The 25,687-nt window shown below is 45.7% G+C and overlaps 2 long non-coding RNA genes across 2 annotated transcripts; both read right to left on the bottom strand.

The window, feature by feature from the left end:
* Positions 1-19,953: 19,953 nt before the first annotated feature.
* On the bottom strand, positions 19,954-20,770 carry LOC113566272. The gene is made up of 6 exons (XR_003409032.1): positions 20,751-20,770; positions 20,561-20,698; positions 20,455-20,501; positions 20,346-20,392; positions 20,237-20,283; positions 19,954-20,168 (listed from the first exon to the last, which is right to left on the bottom strand). It is a non-coding gene; the product is annotated as an uncharacterized LOC113566272 (long non-coding RNA).
* Positions 20,771-21,158: 388 nt separating this feature from the next.
* On the bottom strand, positions 21,159-21,877 carry LOC113566273. Its single transcript, XR_003409033.1, has 5 exons — positions 21,849-21,877; positions 21,659-21,796; positions 21,551-21,597; positions 21,442-21,488; positions 21,159-21,373 (listed from the first exon to the last, which is right to left on the bottom strand). It is a non-coding gene; the product is annotated as an uncharacterized LOC113566273 (long non-coding RNA).
* Positions 21,878-25,687: the final 3,810 nt, after the last annotated feature.

Here is a 25,687-nt window from a genome sequence, read left to right as displayed (position 1 = left end):
ACAGCCACAGCAACAGCAACAGCAACAAAGAATGAACTATATATTAAGTATTGCTAATAAATAATGTGAGAAAATATGACAAGCTGAAAAATACGAAATATGAATTGGAAATGCGAATGCGAATGTCTGCGGACTCAATCCCCCCCCCCCTCCTGTAGAAAACCAACAAAATGACCAAATTTTTGCGGTTTTTTGTGAGAGGTCTTTGGCGGAGGGGCAGGGGCAGGGGCAGGGAGCGGAGGGGCGTTTAGTTAATTAATTTGTTTGCTTTCGTTTTCGATTTCATTATCAACACGAAGGCAGCAGCAGCAACAACAACAACAACAACAAGAAGCGCCAGTCGATCCCATATGTAGACAACAACAATCGCGCGATATCGTTAACAATAATTTCTGTCACATTCGAAATAAAAATAAAACAAATTAAAATAGTTTCTGGTTTATTAAAAGCATAAAATACGAACAAAATGTAAGCCCCGTATGAAATAATATGCATGAAAATAGACAGATGCCACCAGCAGCAAGAAGAGCAGCACACAATACACCAAGAGAAAGGAGGAGACACTTTTGCCATGGCCTGCTTGGATTCACGTGGACCTTTCGTTGTATCCAATGGCTCGCATTTTCTCTGAGTGCAGAAATACCGAAAGCATTAGAGAGCCACCCAACAACATCAGCAAACAAACAACAAACTCAGCGACAACATTATGCCTTGGCTTTCAGCCGCATTTCCATTTCCATTTCCATTTCCATCTGAATATTTCATATTTGATTTTCCCATCGACTCGTGCAAATGTTTGTGGAATTACGAGCAGGCCCAAAAGTAATCCATCGGGCTCTGTATACCCTACTCACTGGCTTCCATCTAGATCACCCTTTTGACGGGGTTTTCTATGCATCACATAATATATAATATAACAACAATAATGCAATTCTGTTGGGGCACTTCTGACATCAAAAGACTTTCGATGATGGAAATGGATTCGGAGACTTTTTTCATTTTGTTGCCAAACTTAACCATCTGCTGGTACAGTTTTTCTTGTACCTGCTTTATGTATATTCTGCCTCAATATTCGTATCAGCTAATATGTCATTCAAGGTGGAAGTCGATCAGTATCGTCCAGAACAGAGCAGAGTGGAGTTTTTGTTGGAAGAAATACCAATATCAAAACATAATACAAAATATTCCCTTAAATTGATATTTAGAAATCATTTTCAGGGTATACCCTGCATCAATGCTGTTCCCCGAATGAGGTGTTCCCTATTTAATGCTCCTTTTTTTCTTCAGCCTCATTTAATGCGCTGCTGGCAGAGCAGCCACCAGCGACGTCGTCGTCATCGTCGTCGTCTGCAATTCGAAATATTCCTATAAATGTTTTGGCCTCACGGCCCCGCCGCAAACAAATAAATATATATTCCCCTCGCCACCCCAGCCCACTCCCCCCGCCATTCACAGATGTGCTACCAAGAAAATACAATATTGTATGCATACACATATGTACATATATTGTATGTATATCTCGTATATGAACAATATCTGTCGCTTGTCTCTACATAAAAAAAAAAAAAAATAAATGTTAAATGTCTGAAACATGCGTACAAAATGCCATTGCAAAAGCCAAGGCAGAAAACACCAACGACACCAATCAACAATCACCAACAAAAGCAGCGGCAAAGCAGCGGGAAAGCAGGGAAAAAGCCAAAAAAGCAACGCTTTTCTAGACGAACAGAAAACAGAGAATTGCTTTTCCTTTGATTTATGTAGTTTTAGCGAGTGCCGTCGACGTTGACGGTGATGCTGCTGCAGCTGCGGCTGCGGCTGCGGCTGCACTGCCAGCACCGACGTCAACGCCGACGCCGTCCAACATAGCAGCAGCATGACACACACAACATAGTATATATGTATGTACTATAGTAGATATGTATATTTGAACGATCTGTGCGAGCATATAGTTAATGAAAATATGATTTCCATGTCGGAGAAAAGTACGAATATGCAAGGCCTTTGTGATCTCCGACAGAACGGACAGATCGGCAGGGGGACTTGAGATGATATAGGATTGGGAGTACCTCGTTTTAGAAGTCACCCCTACCCCCAGCCCCTGCTATATGCGTTACTCTTCTGTCCCCCAAACGAGTGTCATTGGCAAGCAAATGTTAAGGGAGAGGATGGCATAGACTCGCTTATCAGATTCAGTCGTACACTCTGGTGGGTTACATAAATAGTATTGGAGTACCAGTATCCGTACCCGTTTCCGTACCCGTAACCGTACCCGTATGTACATGTCATTGCTCTATTTAGAGCCCACTTCACCAGTTAGGCCATGGGTTGCTTCGATTGAGTGCACTACTCGATAGATAATGTAAACGCATTGCGCATACGCCGCGTAATCCGATAGAACAGTAGCCAGGTAACGTCCGTGGATGTGGATTTGTATGTGTAGGTGGATATGTGCTAGCAAGTGTGAAACTCTTTGACAATGCAACGTCAAGGTGTCAGAGCTTCCAAACCGCATTCAGCAGCAGCAGCAGCAGAAGCAGCAGCAGCGAAGTACCCAGCACTGAGTCCCACTACGTAAATCAAGATGCTTGGGGCCTTAGTTAATGGCTTGATTGACAAGCCCCGGGCTAAGCTAAGTCGATATCTAGCCATAAGGTCTGCCTGATGCCTGATGGCTGCTGGCTGCTGGTCTCCGCCGTACCAGCATCTCTGCTTTGCGGTAGGCTCATTGCGAGACGTTTGTAACTGTCAATCATAAATTAGATGCCAATCAAAGCGAATCACAAAAACATCAGCTCGGCACCAAATTGCTCACATCCATTTAAATGGCAAATGGAAAATGGAAAACGGAAAATGGCAAAGGCAATGGCAATGGCAAACGTAAAACGCACACAGAAAGATATCACCAAGAGGCGAAGTGAAACAGAAAATACACACACACACCACACACAACACATACAACACATATGCATGTAGATAGATAGAGAACATAGTGTCCATCACATAGAGACAGCACATTGGTTGTATTAGAATTGCATTTCCAATTGAGTTGATGGTCATCCAAGCCAAAAGGTCCAATTATGAATGATGATGGTCGTACGGAGAGGTGGAAGGATACAAAGAGAGATGATTGAACGGTATAGAACGAGTATGCGAACGATTAAAGGTGACTACTTGAGAGCCTGGCTTAGAGCTAGAAATGGATCTGGATCAGTTCGGTACTTTATTTGGGATTCTGTTACATATTGTCCCCTATAATATCCCATGATACTTCTGGAAAGAAAGCCTTGGAATTGAAAGTTCACATTGTTATTCCCTGTAGAGCCCTGCATAAGCACGAGTGTATATTATTTATAGACATGGTAACCCCATAATGGTTCTCAACCTCCATAGCAACAGAGAGTTCCTCTCTCTGTCTTTGTCTCTACCCCTCTACCACTCTCTCTCTCTCTCTCTCTCTCTCTCTCTCTCTCTCTCTCTTTCGCTGTCTCTCACTGCTGTTTGTCTGTTGTTTCCTCTCTCTTTTGCTGTAGGCCAAAAATATCGCGTATACGTCATGTGTGCGTCGTCTGGTGCCATAAAAAGCGTCAGTGGCCGTTGAGCCGGTAGTGCGAGTAAGTAGCAATGCCGGCGACAGGGGACTAACTGGCCAAGAGTCGCAAAGCAGTTAATAGCTACACAACTAGCTGTTAGTTGTCTCCATTTCATGATCAAGCGATCGATCGATCGATCGACCGATCGACCCACCGACCGACCGGCAGCTTAAAGCGAGTTCGATTGTTTGATCAATTGATTGGACGTCAGCTTGGGAGGTTTTTTGTTTTGTTTTAAGCCACACGTGTGGAGTGATCTCTCTATCTCTCTGACTCTCCTTTCCTCTTCTTCCCGTGCATTTCTCTCTGTGTTTCTTTACTCTCTTGGTGTCAAGTCTCTGTAGTGTTTTATCAGGAGATATATTTTCTGTTGGAATGATTTGCTATACACTTCCTCACCTTCTTGCATTTTCTTACTATTCTCAGTGTCTTTTTCCGTCTCTTCGTCTGTCTCGGATCTCTGTCAGCTCTGTGTGTATTTGTCTCTTCCTCTCTCTCTCTCTCTCTCTCTCTCTCTTTCTGTCTTTCTGTCTACGAGTTTCAATCGATCAAGAGAATGCTTATAGCAAATACCGATGGCTCGTCATCGGCTTTAACAATTTATGTACTTACTCCACCGCCACCACCTCCACCTCCACCTCCTACTCCACTGCCACCCCCAGTACCCCCTGACGCCCTACCACGCCCTCCCCTCAATTTGAATCATGCTGCAAGTCACCAACAATTGCCATTCGATTGGAATTGTAAATGGTTGCTGTTGTTGCTTTTCAAACGCTCAGAAATTTCATCATACAGTAGACCGATCTATCCCCACCAATACCTTGGCCCCTCACCACCTCAGCACCTCAGCACCTCAGCACCTCACCGCCCGCTGGAACTGGTCCGAATCGATCGTCGTCCGATTGATTTTTCTTTTTTCAATCTTTTTTTCTTTGTTTTTTTTTGCTTTTGTTTCGTTTTTTGTTTTTTTTTTTTTGTTTGTGGTCCGCCCTTTTTAGCATCAGAGTCGGGTCTAAACATAGTAATGAGGGAAGAAATCAAGCCCCATTCCTGGGTAATTGTCCCGTTTTGGGTGTGTGTCCCATGCAAGTGTCTTCGGGCTCTTTCCAAACTGAACCGAACTGAACTGAACAGAACTGAACTGATACGGGATCGGATCGGATAAGATCGGTTTCGAATTGGATTGGAATTGGCCTGGAATTGGCCTCTTGGCGGCATTCCATTCCGATGCGATCATTAAAACCGAAAGTGGCGGCAGTGCCAACAAAGCGGGTTGGGAGAGGGCGAGGACGGGGACGGGGGAGGTGCAGTAAAGTGCGATACGAAATTGTATCTCTCATGATGAAACAGATCTGTCCTTTTTGATAATTTACCAGATTGCATACATTAATGAATGAGCCCTACTTATACGATATTCCCAATCGCTCAGCTTTGTTTAAATTTTTGTCGGAATCAATATTACGAAACGCAGTGTGTGCGCTGAGTAATAAGAGCGAAAGCCCGCACCCCACATGTATGTTCGTATGCTCGTATGTTCTGCCATTTCCATATCTAATAATCATAGGCATACGAGTATGTCATATTTTTCTGGCACTTAACATATCGTTTAAGAGCAATTTGAAGTGAATTAAAGCCATAAATGTTGATGTAAGTGCCGGAAAAAACACTGCTCATACACACGAACAGAAACACAAACACAAACAAAAACAGATACAGGTACATACACAAATGGCACGACTATGTCACATGGGAAAAACGAGAAGAGTGTTTTTTTCGAAAATGTTCTAAAAATGTGCGCTCGGTTTTGGGATCTCTGCTGCGTCGCTGAACGCGCGCGTTTCTGTCGTTATCGATCGATATCGATAGCGATTTCTTTACGGTTCTATTGCATTTTCTGATCAGGACACAATATGGCGGTTTCGGCTCCGCTTCGGCCTTTCGTTTTCGTTGCGGTTCGGGTTCGTTTCGGTCTCGACTTCCGTTCCGTTTCGGTTCGGGTTGATTCGGTTCGACTCGGTTCGGGCGTCGGCGTCGGGTGTGAGAAGCGCGCGCGCGTCTCTCTAGCGGCGTTCGTTCGGTCGAACTGAAGTTTGGCCCGCGCTGCTAGAGCATAGACTTAGACAACGGCAGAGGCAGAGACAGAGGCAGAGGCTGCGACCGCGGCAGCGACAGTTAGCAACAGTAGCAGATCTCTCCCGCAACCGCTCTTTCTCTCTCTCACTCTCTCCCTATCGTGTCACAAAATAGACGGCGGACAGCTGATCTGTCAGCGGAAAGCAGGGAGGCTGTGCTGTTGCGGCGGTGACAGTGTTGCCAGAAAAACATATCGATATATCCATAAAAAGCCTCCAACAGCATTGAATCGAGAAACGCGTGAATAAGTACATATGTGGTGAAGGAAGAAGCACAACACTTGCTGTAAGCTCTCCAGTGGAATCTGGTATCCCGCCACATTGCTGTGGGTTTTATTTCTCTCGGAGGTCTTATCTCACCTGATGTCACATCTAGTGGAATTATCTTTGGAAAGCCTCTTACCTTGTGAGCTTGTGATACGTTAGCTGATAAACTTCCAAGGGTATGTTCAGACTCGACTCCCCACAGGTTGCCTCTTACCATTTTTGGTTGCTCTTTTCTACCTTTGACAGTGGAACCCCATCCAGATCGGCTCCAGAGCCGTGCCCAGTGCCAGTTCCAGTGCCAGATCCGATCCGATGTGCTGATATGCTTAGTGAGGCGTGAGGCCTCACCCACTCGCCGCCGGGCAGGCACTAACCTAGGACAGGCCGGGCCATCTTGGGTGATCGGTGTTCGATGTGCGATGTTCGATGTTTCATAGATGAAATTCGAGCTTTCCATGTGCGTGAAATCGTACAAATATTTGGCATATTTCGATATCGGTTCTGCCATCGATGCAGCCATTGCTGACGTCAGAGTCAAACCAGCGATGATCGATCCATCAAGGCGGAGAGAGCAGGAGAGTGTGGGGCATTTAACTGTTGGCCAAGCTACTTTATTTTGTATTTTTTGTTTACATATATTTCGAGTTACTTTGTAAGTGCTGCGGTCTAAAAATAGCAATTCCCGCTTAAGTTGTAGAACATTTTCCCAGCCCGGAATGTACACAGACACACTCGTTGCGGCATACAAACAATCTGGTTTCCCTTTCAATTCATATTCTGTCACGATCCGACGTCGTTGTTGGTGCTGTCTCAGTCCCAGGCCCAGGGCAGGCCCAGGCCCAGTCCCAGTCCCAGTCCCAGTCTCGACTTTTGAGCTTAACAAATGAGGAAAATTTGACGGGGTTCGACGTGATTCCAGAGAAGGAGAAGCTAGGCTAAGAGCTGCAAAATAAACTTTGATTGGAATTGAGAATTACGCTGAGATAGCGATAGGGTATCGATATTTGAAGAGCTCTTTTTAAGCATTTATGAGCAATCATTGCATTATATCCTCTGCCAGGCTAGTTGAACTAATTATCGCAACAGACTTCTTTCTCTTGGGCGCCTCGCTAGAAACGTGAATGACCCCATAAATATTTGTTTAGCTGCTCGCAGTCGTATACGGATACGGGTTCGCTTAGCGCCAATTTCAGCTGCGATTTCAGCAGGGAATCCAATCAATTATCGCCTTTGGGTGGGTGAGACCTGGCCAAGAGGCATGCCCGAGGTACTCGTAAGCAAAACACACGCCAATAAAAGGAAACAAACATCGAGGGGATGGTGGGACGGGGGAAGGGGCCCGCTGGGGGGAGCAAACAAACAGCACGCGATCATAAATATACCGGCACGTGAGACAGGGCGGGGAATCGGAATATGAATCCGAATCCGAATCCGAAGCGGAGCGATCGATGTGAACGTCTCCCGTGATCGCCATAAATCGGGGAGCAATAGCGAGAGACCGCACGAGGGCCCCGATGCCTAATGCAAATTCTATAAATTATTGCAATCTAAACAAATGAAAATGTTTATAACTATAGCCAAAGACCCGACCCGAAAAACCAAACACCACACACACTGCAGATCCATTGTCAGCTTCGGTGGACGGAGCTTTTAATACCCTTGCAGATCGATCATTTCGCAATGATCTCTTTAGTCAGTCCTAGTCCGATCTTGCACCAAAAAGAGGAACATATTGAATATATTTCTGCGTGTCTAGTGCAAATCCCCAAATACCTTTTGAAAGGGCATGCACATTGAATTTTATCAGCGATCGCGTAGAGGCGCGTGATCTTGCGAGAGAAAAATAGAAGCGACGCTGACGCTGATTGTGCCGATGATGATGATGATGGGACTGGGACTGGGAATGGCAATGCGAACGAGGAATAGGAATGCTAGGGACGAGGACCCAACTGAGGACGAGGAGAGCCAAAAAGCTAGATGCGAATCGAGGTGATGATGGCGATGAGTCAAGTCAAATCAAATCGAGTAGTCGACTCGAGTCGAGTCAAGCCACGGCGGCGTCGGCGACGGCGGCGATAGATAGTCACGGCATGAGCACGAAATCCGCAGATAATTAAGACAATGCCCGAGCACGAGCACTGCCAGGCAGGCAGTGCGGCAGTGAGGCAGACAGGCAGACAGAGGAGCACCTCGGGGTATCTGCGAGATACCAAACCGCAGATACATCGCTGAGATAACAGCGAGACACGACCAGGGGAGAGCGGAAGGACGGCTGCTGTTGGCACTGGCCACGGGGAGAAGGCCCAATCAGTGAAAATCTGTGCGCAGACAGCGCAAATTGTTGGGCAATTATTTATGTGTTTTCTAAATTCTAGTTCTTCGCTGACCCCTTCCCCCTCCCACTCCCACTCCCACTCTGTTCTGTGTTGGGTGACATACGCGGCGTATGCGTAATGTTTGACTGTGTCAGCGGTGTCGGTGCCGTATACGTAATGTAATGTCGAATTTGAGTGCAAATAAGTGCAATGCTGAGATCACTTGGGATATTCGTGATTCTGGAGGGGGGGGGGGGGCTATTTTATCTATTCTATATTCTACCCCCCTGTTTTCCACTTCCTTGGCCTCTGCAATTGACGTTCAATCAATCGAACATAAGTGTTTCCCATGAATCGTGACTTCTGTATACAATTCCATGAATGAATAATCAGGAAATGTTACGCACACTAGCGGCAGTCCCCAGTACCCAGTCCCTCTCGATCTTCCTTCTTGTTTAATAGTCTCTGGTCCAACTTTAGCCGTGACTTACCATATATATACATATGTATATGTATGTATACTATATGGGTGTTATGTGCCTCTATCTGTAGTCTATGCGGGCCTGATGTCGCTGCCTTTTTTCCTGGCAAATGCAAATTTGTTTTCTGTCAATGGAGCGTGGAACGTGCGAGGGCCGTTGGCACAGTGCTCGGGCTTTTGCCACCTTCACGTCACTTCGCTGGCCGCGTCCCAAAATGTCTCGCTGTCGGAATGGAAGCCCGGAGACGGCGACGGCTGTCGGACCGTCTCGTGCTAGGGATGAGATCCATGATCGCGTTTGGGGGCCAGCACGAACTTCACGAAGAAATGCGAGACATCAAAATACTACTTTAAAAGGTACTGGTATTGTCATCGTCCTTCCTAGAGAGCTTCCCAAAAGAATGTAGTGCAAACCTTAAACCATTCCTCATTAAGAATAAAGAAAACAAAAATAAATCATCCTTCCGATCAGGGCACCTTGTGACAGCGCTCTAAGCACCCTGTGGCCAAGGCAAGCCGCATTCCTGATTCGTTTACCTTCCAGGGAAAACTCTCGGCTGTAGTTTACGCATCTACCATTTGCTCATGTCTTTGTCGCTGCAATGCGTGCGCACTGTACTCGGCACGTACATGCGTACAGTGTGTGTGTGGGTGGGGTCCGACTCCGATGCCCAATTCGTGACACAACAAGGAGAGGGAAAGTAGGAGCAGCTGACTGGCAGCCGATTGTGCGAGAGTGCAAAAATAATTTATGGGACTATCGCAAATCGGATTTCGTTTTCGATTCGATTCGATTCAAGGCGATGCGTTCTGCGTTCTGGAAACGGAAGTGGAAAGTCACGTCCGAGCATGAGGCTCAACTCCGATGGCAAGTGACCGAAACCGGGTCGGATGAGTCCTACAGATCCGTGAGATCTGTCCAGTGTCAGGGCTCACGGATTGTGCCGCTCCCTACCCCAACATCTGCGTTGACTGTCAACTTGTTCTGCTTCTGTTGCCACTTTTGCTTTTGCTTTTGCATTTGCACCAGCTCCATCCGCATCCACATCAACATCAACATCCATAGCTCTAGTCCCAGTCCCAGCTCCAGCTCCAGCCCCAGCTCCAACTTCTTCAACTTGACTAGTACAAGATTATTGACATGCCAACATGCTGTTGCTGTTGTTGCCGTTCCTTTGTTGTTCCTGATGTGGCAGAAGTTGCTCCTTTTCTGCGGCACAACTCATATGAAATTGCATAGTGAGTGCCCAGCAAAGCGGTTTGACTAGCTTTGGCTATCAACTTGTTGCATCTCTTGTAGCTGCTGCTGCTACTGCTGCTCTGGCTCTGGCTCTGGCTGGGGCTCTGACGAGCACGTTGTTGGCTATTAGAAAGGCATGTGAAATGTTCCCTAATTGTTGGAATTTTAATACATCCAACAACAGCCACTCTGCGCCACTCTGCGCCGCTCTGCGCCACTCCGTGTGTGCCTGCCTGTCTGACAGTGAATCTGGGAGGGGACTGCCATGTCACTGAGCCCCACTGCGATTAACTGGAGACCCAGGTCCACATCCACGTCCAGATCCAACTCCAGGCGCTTGCCCAATTGCAATTTTCGTTGGATGGCCCTTGAGTCTAAGTACTCTATTAGCGGATGCCTTGCTAATTGACACTTGCTCCCAGAAACAGTTACGGTCCCCCCCCCCCCCCCCCCCCCCAAAAAAAAGATACCACCAGAAACAGTTACGGTTACGTTTACGGTCTCCCGACGAAAAGACCCAGAACAAGAGTAAACCAACAGCAACACCAAGCCAAGCCAAGCCAAGCCAAGCCAACCCAAATAAAGCAAATCAAGTACAAACAGAGCCGAAAATGTGTTAAGACTTTGATGGTCAGCCATAAACAAGATAAACAGCCACAGAAACGAAACGAAACGAAACAGTCTCGATAACGGAGAAGGAGAGCCAACCCAAAATGAACCCAAGATGGAGTAGGGGAGGAGTAGGAGTAGGAGATGGAGAAGACAGCGACGTGCTACGAGGGACGAGCGACGAGGTCAGGAATTGCAACACGAATCAGATAAAGTTGTTGTTGGCATTATCAGTTGTAATGAGGATGATTATGATGATCAGGGGCAGCAGTTAGTTACTGGCAGTCTCCACACGAGTGAGGGGGGCAATGGCTGGCTGGCACTTGCACTGCCAGGTTACATAAATTGCCAAAAGCGAGGCACCGGCATGGAGTCCTCGTCCTCAGAGTCGGAAACAGCTAATAAGATCTCCCCCACTCAGAGAGCACAGTGCAGAGTGGCACTTTAAGGCTTCCCTTTGGAAGGTTGGAATTAAATGGATTGGCCCTGAAAATGATGACCAGGGAGCCGCTATGTAGAATCTCCATTTTATCCATAAGAATTATCTATTAACAACCATTAATTTCTTATCATTTTCTGGATTATCTCTTCCAGTCTTACAGCTGCGACACGCACTGTACGTGCATATATTAATGTAGGAGATTCGTCTGAAGTGCGTATCAAAATATAACCATAATAAAAATTCGTATAATGATGCATCATAAATCGCGGCGAGTGCCTTCGGCATCGGCATCGAGGTTGGGCTCTGATCCTCCTCTGATCATCGGGAGCGGGTGGTTCCTGCATTAAGGATCGAGAATGGCTGAGATCGAGATCGAGACGGAGACGGAGACCGAGACCGAGACCAAGACCTACCTGACCAGGCATATTTCATACGAGTACCCCACAGCCGAACGGACGAACGAACGATAATTTAGTATTTCTACCATTCCCATTCCCGGTTCCCAGTTCCCATTTCCATACTGTTGTGAGGCACTGTCAATTCAGTGTAAATTTCAACTATTAAATGCCAATTTATGGGGCATAGCTTATAATTTTTATTATCAGTTTTATAACACCTTCCCCAACAAAGAGTCGACATAAGGGGCGTGGCATTTTGCCTCTGCCTCTGTCTCAGTTCCCGTTCCCCTTTCCGTTCCCCGACTCCACTTCAGACTCAGGCTCAGCTTCAGATCTTTTGAACCTCTTCAGAGCAGAGCAGAGCTGAGCAGAGCAGAGCAGAGCAGAGCAGAGCCCAAAGGCCCTTCCTGGCTGGGCCCCTGTGAGCCGGGGCTGTGCCGTGCCGTGCGGTGCCGTGGCGTGGCGTGGCATGGCGTGGTGTGGCGTGAGAAGAGATTGAAAGAAGGAATTCGCAGATAAATCACACTAAATCATTTCACTCTGCCTCCAGTACACGGCGCATGCTGCAATGCAACAGACCAACGACCATCCAGCCACAGACATTCAGTCAGACAGCAATAACAAAGGCCACTGCAAAAGCTGCAAAAAAAGGAAAGAATATCTGAAAAAACTGCAGCTACAACAACGAATCGAAATGAAATAATCGACATAAGCTGCCGACTATCAGATACCCGGGAACCATCCTTAATACTGAATACAAATAATATTCCCCATTCTGTGTCTGTGACGATCGTCTTCATATTTCCAAAATTGTAAGAGTATACCCATCAAAAGTTCAGGTATCCAACAATTTGGACACTTTAAAAGTTCCGAAACGTATCCTTCAGCTTCTGCACAAACGAAATATACTCTATGGAAGAGTACCAGGTACGAAAAAAAGGTAAAGTTCGCTGCCATCGGCGGATTGCGCATGTTGAACGCCGGCGCGTACTAATCACTCGCATTGTTACACGATCACGCCATGGCATCACGTAGCCAAGGTGAAAGAAGGCCAATACGAGGGGGTGGGGCTAAGAAGGGGGAGTGGATAAGAGAGGGATGGGATTGGGAATGGGAATAGGAATGGGAATGGAGGTGGAGCCAGCCAGGTGGGAGAGACAAATAGGCAGCAAATGTAACTGCACTCCACGACCGGGGATCAGGAATGAGAAAGGCAATGGCAATGGTAATGATCAAATATTCATCCATAGTTTCTAATTTCTAATTATTTAAAAAATACCATTTTATAGATGGATATAGGTGAATTGGGAGGAGACAGTGGTCTAAGACTGGCTTATAACCATCGGTCTTTAATAACCCTTAATATTTATCCTGAAACCCACAAAACGCTTGCTTGATCCCTCTCAAGGTTTTGGGTCGTCGCCCAATGGCGACTTTATTTTCCCTTTATTTCCCGTTATGCCTAATTCTGTTCGATCCCAAATTGTGACTATATCTTCGTGTCTGTGAGTGGATGGTCGGAACCTCAAGCCCGATGGGAATAATATACCTTTGAAGATGCGAGTGTCGTTCTAGGAATAATGATACATTAATCTATTAATGAGTTCCAATCAATTTAAGAGGTTTTCTAGTTATTGAAAATTTGACTCACTTTTATATAGCCGAATAAACATATAAACATCTCGGATATGAGGGAGAAATTAATAAATGCCGATCATGGGATGGGGATTGATTCTATATGTATTATTGCGAATCTGCAATGATGAGATGTGAGTCTTTTTAAGAGTACTTCAGAAGATGATAAAGCAGAAAGAAAGCATTTTCCTCATGTCTTATCCCCTTCAAACCTCAAATGGCTGTAGCTTCCCCATTGTTCCCCATTATTTCCCCTTACTGTTTACCACAAATCTTTGGCGGAGCCACAAAATAATCGATCGAGTCTGTCGAATCTGTCTGTCTGTCTGGCTGGCAAGGCCAACCCTCGGCCATGAACCAATTCCGGGCGATAGATACAATATATTAGGTACATATGTATATGCATATGGCGTGTATACCCGTAAATATGTAGATACATATGTTAACAGGCATACTCGCACGAGTATCTGTATCTGTGTGCGGTGTGGTTCTATCTGGAGATGACTGTTTATGTTGTGTGAGGTCGTCAAGTTCAGCAGTTGAAGGTTGCCGCGAGTTGGAGGCGTTTTTAAGCGCTGGGAAAACGCGCACAGTGGCCCCCGCTGCCGCTGGCGCTGCTGCCCGTTCAGATGTGCGGAGCATAAGTACATTAGCGGATTTATAGCCGTCGAACAATAAAAAAAAGAACAAGGCGACAAACAACAACTCGCTAAAGAGCTAATGACTGGGATAATGATTTTGATTTCGCTCGTTTCGCGGGCAATATTATTGCTTTCTTTGTGGGCTGGCTGTCCGCCTGTCCTACTCAGCCTTTTCAATATTTCAGTTTTCAATTTTCCCCCTGATTGCTGGGGCCGCTGTTGTTGTGGGGCCATTGCGGATTCGTGCGTCAATAATTAGATCATCTCTCTGTTGGTTGTTGTAGAGACGATTAGCGAAATCAAAAGGCATCAGCCCACAAAGAAAGCGAAACGACATCCAAACACACTCGGACACCCGCACACCCATCCACCCATCCATCCATCCATACTCGTAAGCGTACACCCATAAACAAACACACACTCACTCGGGGTCTGGGTATGGGAGGAAATTTCAATTCATTTCAATTTCGCTTGTGTTTAACTCTTTTTTTAGTACCCATTACCAATTAGGGTTCAGAATGGGTGTCATGGAACCGCCTGCGCGAAGAAAATCATCTCCGAAACGGGGATCCACCAAGTGTTGCTCTCTCTCAATGGAGAAGGGGTATATCGTTGGGGAGGAATGATCCACATCAAAGCATCAATTGGGTATAAAATGTTGATCGACTCGTACGCCCAATCAACGCTGAAATACATTGTATGTACATCCTTTTATCCAAAGCCTCAAGCATGAGACCCGTAGAAGCTCTTTTGAGAAGGGTATGGCTCGCCTTTTCCGTTACTCGCTCTTTCCTAATAGGGTGCCAGCTGTTCTAGTGCCTGAAGGGTATAGGTATAGGGTATCGCCTAGTCGTAGTCCTCTCCCTCCAACAGATCTCCCTTGTTCTCCTTGAAAACGGCTAAGCGGATAAGACAAAGAAGAAATTTCTGTTCTGCTTTATAAACAGCATTTGGAAACAAACATTTATAAATAATAGACGGGTGTGTATAAAAAAAGAAGCGCAAATTTAATGAAATTTTCGACTATTAGTTAGCTCTTTAGACTTTCATGAATCATGCCGTGCTGCGAGTGGGGAAAAGAAAGGGGAACAGCAAGGCGAACAGCAAGGGGAGCGGAACGGAGGTGGATCAGAGTGGGTGAGATGGGATCGCATGGGAGCGTGGGCAGGAGCGAAGCGCAGACAAATTATAGACGTTAAAGCATTTGGTTTATGGCCACATTAATGGCATTGACTGGGATTGGACTGCCCGGTGGATTGGGTGGAGAACACGATCGCTCTGCTCAGATATTTCCCATCCTCATTCCCATTCCCATTCCCATCTCGGAGAGCCGCATAGACAAATTAATTAATATCCGCAGTCGTAAAGTCAGTGCGAAATGCAAAAACGGATCCAGTAAATCGCATTAATTGGATATCTCGGCCATTAAGGCTGCCAGACAGTGGCAGTGGCTGTTGTTGCTTTTGGCCAAAAAAAAAACCATTAAATCCCGAAGAACCCGGAGCCGAATCGTTCTCAACAATAAACAAATGTGGAAATGCGCCTTTCCCCATACCAATCCCCATTCCCATCCCCATTCCAGATCCCGCTTCCCTCTGCCAATTCCTGTCTCTGTCCCTGGCTTCCTTCCTCTTATTTCTTTGGTTTCGTTTCGTTTCGTTTCGGTTTTGTTTCTTTTTTAATGCCCGTCTGGCGCCTATAGTTTCGACCCTCCCCCCACCAAAATAATTCCCTTGTTTGATTTTCGGGCTTTGTATACTATGTGTACATTTGTGTGCCTGTATCGTACGAGTATTCGTATTTCGCTACCAATACGAGATGTCGCTCAAAATTGACGACCCTGACGGCGCCGGCGCCATCGGCAGCGCCAGCGCCAGCGCCAGCGACAAGTGCGATCGCAGAGGTGGGGATGGGGATGGGGATGGGGATTGGCATGCAGACGGGGTGCTTTCAAGTGCCATATATGTATGATGTAGCTGTTGGATTATATGGTCAAAGGCTGAAATGGATTTGGGTTTAAGGCATTAGAAGCCAACACACAACACAAATGGATGACTGACATCGACATGGACATGGACTTGGTATCGATCATAAAAGTCCGATCGGTCTCTCACAAGGGGATTTCGATTGAATCTTGGTGTGGGCTGTTTTATAGACAAAAGAGATTATATCAATCGGTAGATCAGCCAAATCATCTACGCATTCCAGATCGAATTTTCCATAGTTCAGGTAACGAAAAACTTGACAAGATCTGCGTCTGTTTGGGGGATCAGAGGCAAAGCCAAGCCAAATAGCATGTGTTTGAAAAGATTGTCCCTTGTTGTGGGATAAAGTGATCCCCAAAATAGAGAGAGCTGATGGAATTGCATCGATCGGTGGTAATATACCTATAAGATGTACTTTTTTATGCCTTGTTTATTCCTATCATAAGGAGATCCGTGCATTGTGCACAGAAAGGCGTTGAAGTCATCCCAAAATACAATTCAAATCCAAGGGATCTTGATTTCTTATGATCTCTAACCGTAGATCCCAATTGATCCCGCAACAAACCCTTGTGGAAGAATTGAATTGAACCCGTTGAATTTTGTGGCTTTGTATCCATACCAAGAAAAACCTAGATGATCTCCGCGCAGATCGTTGGAATTCTTATTATATCAAGTATTCAATCAGTTATATGGAAACCTTCTCTGAAGCTCGGTGGGAGTTCAGAGTTCAGGACACACGGACAGACACACGGACAGACAGACAGACAGTCGAACAGGTAGGATGGGAATACGGAAATTCCCACCACATAAAACCGAATCAGGCGAAACAGAAAGTGCGAAAACAGATGCAGCCTCATAAAAGGGGCGCAGATAAGCGATGGGCAATGTCGGTCGTCAGTCGTCGGTCGGCGTGGGAAAAGCCCAGCCACTGGCAGGCGGGCGAACCTGTGCGGTTGGCTTGGCGCAACATCGGGATCTTGTGCAAGGACACGGCCACGGACATAGACCCGAACCAGGGACCGAAAAAGGACCACGAGTGAGGTGGTCATAAAACGTTGTCGCTTTTGTTTATGCTGCTTATTTAAATTGGCTTCTTGGCGGGCGTTGCGAGCCGCCGCGATAGCCAAATCCGAGTCCGTGCTCGGATCCGAGGCCGGGACCTGGACCAGGACCTGGACCTGGATCGACATCGACCTGCTCTACCTGTCACTGGGAATTTCCGCCAGATTCAACCCATATGGTCGCAGCGGATGCGTGAGAATAATACGAGGAGAACCTCTCGTTTCTAGATCATCATGTTCCAACAATAATGGACAACAATCGGTTATTGTGTTGGTCTCTCTTTTTCTTATTTTTCGGGAATCATACCCGGGTCGGGTTTTTCCTCGGTGCCGTGAAACGTGCGTCATCTGGTGGTGTCAGGACTTCTTGCACTTGCTTGCCCCGTTGCACCCCGTCCAGGATTACGACGGGCCAGCCACGTTCTCTGGAAGTGGAATACCAGAGCGGCCAGGGACCGGAGCCAGAGCCAGAGCCAGAGCCAGGGCCGAGGGGACCATAGCCATAGCCATAGCCATAGCCATAGCCATAACCATTGATTGATTTACTTATGTCAGTGTGCATATTTGATGAATTGTTTCGATGTTGTGGCATGGGTTCTAAGTGCGAGTACGAGTACGAGTACGGGTATATGGGTATATGGCGGCTCGGCCGATGCAATTTGCTGCCTTTGTCGTTTATGGTCTTGATTTTGATTTTGATTTATTTCTGGTTTGTTTGTCAATCGGACGGTGATGATGATTAATTGCGACGGTGAATGCCAATTGTCGCCATCTCGCCGTTCCCCTCCCCACTCTCTCCACCGCCTCCCATCTGGGATGTGTGGGCGCGTGCCCGGGGGGTTAGGGCGGGACTGGGACTGGGACTGGGACCGTGACTGTGACTGTGACCACACCCGCATTTCCATCAACAAACAATAAATAAGTCAGCGAAAACATGAAAATCACGTGTGTGGTGGATACTGGATACCCCGAAACCCTGCATGAGGTGTGAGGTGTGATCGCTTAGCGGCTATCGGTTTGTATCGATAAGGCCCCCGATGCAAGTCCGCAGCGGAGATCGCTATCTCCGCCACTATTGGGAAGGGAAGTGATCTCATCGATAAGCGACGATAATGGTCGGTACATAACTCAGGTCTCTTCAATTAGAGAGAGACTCTCTACTGCCCCTCGACTGACAAACGACCCAGCGATGAATGCCGGAATGAATATCGATGGATTTGCATTCGACTGTGCGACCTTGGCGGGCACATTCATCGCTCTGGGGATGGCGCTGGGGATTGATGGTGGATGCGGATGGGAGATGGGGATGGGGGATGTGAATGGGAATGGGGCCCCGTACTTATGAAAATAAATTGCATAATCGTTGGCTGACAACTCAAAAATCGAACAGAAGCGGCCGCACAGACAACAGCCTCCTCCTACTCCTCCTCCCCCTCCCCCTCCCCCTCGGCTATTTTGGCGTCAGTGGCGGGGCGATGACGCCAATGCTGCCCCTCTGGCAGCTTCTGCTGATCTGCTCCGCTGGCGGAGATGGACACACCCACCCTGGGACCAATTACGTGAGTGCCTGCCCCTCCAACGCCCACACCTCTGGCTCTCTGGATTTTACTTTTGTTTTTTTTTTGTATCTCTTTCTTTTTTGTTTTGTATTTCCATTTCAATTAATCAAAATTTGTGCTTCCGTTTCAATTTTCCTGCCCTCTGGTGACAGAGGGGCGGTGAAGGTGGAGCGGCGGAGTGGGGGAGTGGGGTAGGTATCCGGGGTGTCGAGAGCTCCATAAATTGACGAGCTTCGTTTTGTGTAAGTTTACAAGTGCACTTCTATCTCAATAAATAATCAACTGTTGCAGATGCGTAGTGTAAAGAAAATGCAATGGATGAGGGACCAGAGGGGAGTTCAGGTCGTGTCGGATTCAGTCACGCTTCTTCTGTACGAATCCCTGTGTATATATATATATATCCATATCATTTATCCACCGATCAGACAGTCTGATCTAAACAGAATCGCTCAAAGAGTGTACCAGTGATGTCCTCTACCCTTTGCTTCTTGTCATATATTCTCATTTTGAAAATGGAGTCAGTCAAAAATCCCCCACGCTCCCACGCCTCTGGGCACTTGATTGCTCTGCGTCTCCGTTCTCCGTTTCAATTCGATTCGAATCGATTCGCTGAGATGTGATGTGATGAAGATTTATTGTTTTCATTAAAGTGCCCACATTTGCACCTCCACTCGAGGGCTCCTCCTTGGCCTCCTGCTCCGCTCCGTCTTGTATTTTTATTGCCTGTTTGGGTTATTTATTTGACATTTCTCGGGGTTGGTCCGCCTCGGTCGCCTGTGGCCGGGTGATCGATAGTCCGACTGGGATGGATGGATAGATAGATGGACGGATGGATCGGATCGGATCGGATCGGCTTGGAGTGGATTGATCGTCCCCTAGTGAAAATATTTGCATCGCTGCATAAATTATGACCAATCGGCACTTGGCCAAATGCTGCTGTCAGCCGTCCCACCGGCTCCCACCGACCACGGACCACCGATCAACGATCACCGATCACCAATCACCGATTTGCCGCTGATAGTTTTCTAATTGACACAATGGGAAAAAGCAAAGTACAGTGGCCTCAAGTGGGACAGCTCTGTCCAAGCACGAGCGCACGTACGCCGCCAGTCGCCGTCAGCGAGCGCGCTGCACCGGTGGAAAAGTGGCAGAGTGGAAATGTGGCGGTGCGGAAAGCCAAAGATCGATCGGCCACAGATCGTGGTGCACTTAAGGCCATTAGCACCGTTTTCCTTCTGCATATTTTCATATTTTTAGAATGCATTTTGCCACTTTGGGGGTCAACAAAACATTAATGGGTTGTACGGGGCTCAAAGAAATTCCATTCATGCCATCGGACAAGTTCAAAAAGTGCAAGAAAGGCATGTCCCACCGAATGGGTGAGGATTCTATGAGTTACGATGAACCCTCGAGCACTGAACCGAACCCCTCGCTAACAACAACACAAACGCAGAGAAAGCTTCTTGAGAACGATGTCTGTTGGATAACGAATAGCCTTAGATTCAGTAGCTATGGAAACATACATATGTCATCGACATAGGACATTTAGTTTCGGAACATCTCATCCCTCAAACCCATAGAGAAATACTTCAAAGTAAATGCTATTTTATTTATTAATAACAAGAACGCAGGAACATTTCATAAAAGTTGTATTGTATCCTCTATCATTGCGGTCCAGCCGCAAATGAAGATGTAGTCGTCTCTGTGGAAGACATCGAATATCCCAGACCTGGTACCGCAATAGGTGCGGTAGTTTAGTAGGTGTCCATACCGTGTAGCATTTGGTAGCGGGCTATTGGAAGCGAGTATTCTGAGGAAATTTTGCAATGATTATCATTATATCATATATTTATTTCACTGGAATATATTTTCACTTACGCATGTTTAAGAATCGATTAAACAAATTCCGCCATAAGTAGGGGATGCTGAGGAAATTTTTGCAATAATTATCATTATATTTATTTCATCGGGATATATTTTCACTTACCCATGTTTAAGAAACGATTTAACAAATTCCGCCATAAGTAGGGGATGCTGAGGAAATTTTTGCAATAATTATCATTATATTTATTTCATCGGGATATATTTTCACTTACCCATGTTTAAGAAACGATTTAACAAATTCCGCCATAAGTAGGGGATGCTGAGGAAATTTTTGCAATAATTATCATATTTATTTCATTGGGATATATTTTCACTTACCCATGTTTAAGAAACGATTAAACAAATGTGGCCATGAGTAGGAGTGTAGGGTAGGGTTTTCCATTATGGAAACCCAACGTTATTATAAATCATTTAACTGTGGTGGTAGTGGCATTCCCAGGTGAGCAAACTGGGAAGCTTTTTGCAAACATTATTATTGGACTTATATCATTGGAATATTTACACTTACCCATTTTAAAATGTCAAACAAAAAAATTGTATTTTGTGTATTTTTCATTTGCTTTTCGACCCACTGAAAAATAAATGTGAACTGAATATTTCACACAATATTTTTGTAGCACATTTTTGGTGCTCAAAAATCTGCTTTTAAACGATTCCACAGCCTACTAATTGTCGCCTTTTCGGCTTGTCCCACCGGATGGGTGAGAATTTTATGTGTTTCGATGAACCCTCGAGCACTGAGGGAACCCCTCGCAAGCAACAACACAAACGCAGAGAAAGCTTCTTGAGAACGATGTCTGTTGGATAACGAATAGCCTTAGATTCAGTAGCTATGGAAACATACATATGTCATCGACATAGGACATTTAGTTTCGGAACATCTCATCCCTCAAACCCATAGAGAAATACTTCAAAGTAAATGCTATTTTATTTATTAATAACAAGAACGCAGGAAAATTTCATAAAAGTTGTATTGTATCCTCTATCATTGCGGTCCAGCCGCAAATGAAGATGTAGTCGTCTCTGTGGAAGACATCGAATATCCCAGACCTGGTACCGCAATAGGTGCGGTAGTTTAGTAGGTGTCCATACCGTGTAGCATTTGGTAGCGGGCTATTGGAAGCGAGTATTCTGAGGAAATTTTGCAATGATTATCATTATATCATATATTTATTTCACTGGAATATATTTTCACTTACGCATGTTTAAGAAACGATTAAACAAATTCCGCCATAAGTAGGGGATGCTGAGAAAATTTTTGCTATAATTATCATTATATTTATTTCATCGGGATATATTTTCGCTTACCCATGTTTAAGAAACGATTTAACAAATTCCGCCATAAGTAGGGGATGCTGAGGAAATTTTTCAATAATTATCATTATATTTATTTCATTGGAATATATTTTCACTTACCCATGTTAAAGAAACGATTAAACAAATGTGGCCATGAGTAGGAGTGTAGGGTAGGGTTTTCCATTATGGAAACCCAACGTTATTATAAATCATTTAACTGTGGTGGTAGTGGCATTCCCAGGTGAGCAAACTGGGAAGCTTTTTGCAAACATTATTATTGGACTTATATCATTGGAATATTTAAACTTACCCATTTTAAAATGTCAAACAAAAAAAATTGTATTTTGTGTATTTTTCATTTGCTTTTCGACCCACTGAAAAATAAATGTGAACTGAATATTTTACACAATATTTTTGTAGCACATTTTTGGTGCTCAAAAGTCTGCTTTTAAGCGATTCCACAGCCTGCTAATTGTCGCCTTTTCGGCTACAAATCATACGCAAAGAGTAGGCATTGCCTTATTGGAATATAAAATAAAGTTAAGCCATCCATTGCACTTGTAATTGAGCTAAGATTTGGCTCTATTGGCTCTATTCTACTCAAAGCCTCTAGACTTTCTCTGGGCTTTCCCTTTCTCGCCTGCTCGCTAACTATGTTATTTTTATTCAGCTTGATTCATTCGGAAAACAATGGGTTTCCCATCAGCCATCAGCCAAATTGGGTGTTTCGGTTTTCCAGGAAACCTGAAGAAGGCCTCTCATAGGCATAGGCTGCAAGCTAGACGATCCGTTTGGATCTTACTGCGAATTTATGGAAAGCTTCTTTCGCTGTCACCATCGATTTTTGCCCCCATCGATCCCATTGCTCACCATCATCTTCTTCTGCTCTTTGACGGCGCCCAGTTGCAAATGTGACTTTATTTATTGGCCCTCGATCCGGGGCTCGACTGTTCAACGACATTGCAGCAAAGTCATTTCAATTCCAATTCAAATGGCAGACAACACAGCGAGGAGGACGGGTACAAATGTCATTATCGGTCTGTCTCATCTTAATGCAGTCGCAGTTCCCTCGGGTGGTGCTGCCTGGTGCTGGGTGGTGCTGGCTGGTGGTTCGGTGGGGGCCAGGCAGATGTGGTTTGCTTGACAAGAGCATAAATATGCAAGCGGCGAGCGATAAATTCCAATCAAATGAAAAACAACCGCTCACAGTTCGAACAAAAGATATGCTAAAGATTGACCCTGCAAGAGTACCCCTACTTTCCCTCTTTCAAACCCCCTTCGCCCCGCAAAGCATCTCATTCGCACGCCTCATTCAATTTGTAATACCCTCTCAAAGAGTATAATGATTTTTCGTTAAAAATTAGTTTCTCATATCTCAATATATCTGAAAGATCTTTCTATTTATTGCCTGTAAAGATAGCATTACTCTGAAGTATGGAAAATGAGAATATAGCTTCTCCTCCTTAAAGTTATAGCCTAATATAGAATTGAATCATATGATATTGGGCGATATTTTGAGCAATCGATCCGCAAGGGTATCTGTATCTTCAAGCTGCGCAGATAGCCTTCACTTCGTCTTAATTTGTGTAGTTTTTTTGTTCGACTGGAGGCTGGTGGCTGGAGGCGAGTTCAGCGACTGCCTTGGCTGATTAACTTCAATGAAACTGCATTTATTGTTGCAACTTGCTTTAATCAACGCAGGGCCAACTATCTGTCGGCAGCAGCAAATCTGCCGCATCATCTTCCGGGTGCCCACAGCCCCAGCCAGAGACCGAGCTACAGCTTTGGCTTCATCTCCGTCTCCATCTCCATCTCCGTCATCAGTTCCAGCAGCACGTGTGGTCCAAGTGGTCGTAATCTTGGCCTCCGCCTCCCCCTCCTCCTCCTCCACCTCCACCTCTACCTCCTGGATGCTGTCTTGTAATTAGCTTCAATTAATTTGCCTGCCATTTCTATTTGCCTACACACAATGTTTCTGCCATGTCTCTTTTTTTTATGGCTCGTAAAATAAAACGTCGCATTTGCATAATAATTGTGGCTCTGCTGCCGTTTGCCATTTCATTGCGTGTCCATATATCACACATCATCAAAAACGCATAAAAAAGCATGGGCAGGAGGAAACGATCGAGTCGGAGGGTACGAGTATGAGTACGTAAAAGTAGTGAGCCAGACCCAAACTCGTTTGGCCCCTGGCGCTTTACAAGCTTGTAACAGCAAAGTGGACAACCGGGCGTATGAGTAATCTGCCCGAAATTGTTATATTCCCCCCAATTATCCGCCGAGAGCGTCGTTGCCGAGGAAGCCAACGCCGCGGGCAATTAACAAACAAACATTGGCGAATTAAGCCAAAAATAAAACTACTAAAACCGCAGGAACCGATGCGTAATCGATGGATTGGTGGGGCCACCCACCGTATCCACTACGGCTGAGGTGATTGATTCAATGAAGAGAGTTCAACGTAAGTATTTCCTGCAATGTGGTTTTCAAATATGCAGAAGCATTCTGCATTCTGTGTCCTTGGTCTGAAAATGAAGAGTATAATTATTGAACCTGTTTTTTTTGCTGCGGATCGGATCGGATCAAAGATCACATGGGTCTTATGATTTAAACAAATTTCAATTTCCGAATATGCGTAACTCACAGACAATCAGCGATGGTTTGGCTGTTGGCTAGGTGGTGGGTGTTGGGTGGGCGAGTGTTTGTCTATGTGGTTGGGTTGGGTGGGTGTCAAACCATTTAAGAGTGATTAAGAGAGAAACGGCATTTTCCATTGATTAATTAACATAGCGTCAACGTCACTCGATGCCGATGCCGATGCCGTTGCCGATGCTAAGCGTCTAATTGAGAATGTGTGGAGTATGGGGATGAGAATGGGTATAGGGATTGGGTTGCGGATAGGGTTTGATTGGGGGTGATGATGTTGGCGATTGTGCCTCCGCTGGAGGCTGGCGGCTGGCGACACCGCGTCTGTTTCTGATGAAATGCAGCGTTGCCATGTGCCCCAGTCCGAGTCCGAGTCCGCGTCCGAGTCCGTGCTCTCACCCTTTCACCCGGCGACACTCATGTGATGTGGTGCGGGCTATGCAGCGGGGGGCCCGTGCATTGGGAATTTTATAGACTGCAATTTTCCACTGTAGTTGATTCATGGAATTTATTGCTGTATTTTATTAGGTCATTCATGCGATTGATTTCATTCACAATGCCGACGTGGAAGATGATGTCATTCCGATGCCGATGCCGATGGCGATGCCGATCCATCTCCCAATCTCTGGATCCGTTCAAATAAGATGAGCAATAGTTTTTCCACAAATTTGTTGGCCCGAAAGCCGATAGCCGCTCGCCATCCCACTCCGTTTGAGGGACCATTGAGTACCCCATAAACCATAAAATCAATCAATATCGCATCCAAACACTGGCGAAACGAGCTGATTGCAGACCTAACGAGCAGTATGTCTGAAATGAATGGGTGTGAATGGTCGGAGCTCATAAAATGTAGCAAATCGACCGGAAAGAGCATCAACCTGCGATTGATGAACATAAACTGGGGAATTATGAATCACTTTAGTCGTAATTACTCATTATCATTTCTTGCGTCTTTCAAGTTTCCATGGAATTGGCTTGGATTGGGTTGCCGCGTGGAGATCGTGGAGGGAAGTAATTGAATGTTGCTAGAATATTAAGTTGGTTTTCCTCTTTTGTTTCTTCTGAGTATAAGCACCAGAAGTACGAGGATGCTTCCTTGCTGGAAAATACAGAGCACAAAAAAGAGTGGTGATAATTTTCACCAAAGCGTGCACCCCTTAGGAGCCGTTCTCTTGATCGAAGACTGTATCTAAGGGGGTTCAAAACTCTCTACGGTGTAGAGAGCATACCAGCATACCAGCATACCATGCCATAAATAGTATGCTGTAAAATAAAGTAAAGGATGATCGCTTTCTTAGATATGAGGAAGTGGATGCTGGACGAATGTTACCAATGGCTGACTGAACAGCTGAAATGAATCGAAGAAGAATATGGAAAATAAAAAGCTCTAGTATCAGAAATAATTGAATCTCGTTCGTGTTACTCGTACTTCGATTCTCAACTTCGGCTTAGCCCGGAACGTGGTGGGCGTCACGCAGGGCAGGGCCAATTAGCGGCCCCTGTAGT

Source organism: Drosophila persimilis, unplaced genomic scaffold (genome assembly GCF_003286085.1).
Source record: "Drosophila persimilis strain 14011-0111.01,24,50 unplaced genomic scaffold, DperRS2 tig00000653-arrow-arrow-pilon, whole genome shotgun sequence".
NCBI classification, from domain to species: Eukaryota; Metazoa; Arthropoda; class Insecta; order Diptera; family Drosophilidae; genus Drosophila; species Drosophila persimilis.
The sequence above is the reverse complement of the archived record's forward strand: the minus strand, read 5'-3'. Positions and strand labels throughout refer to the sequence as shown.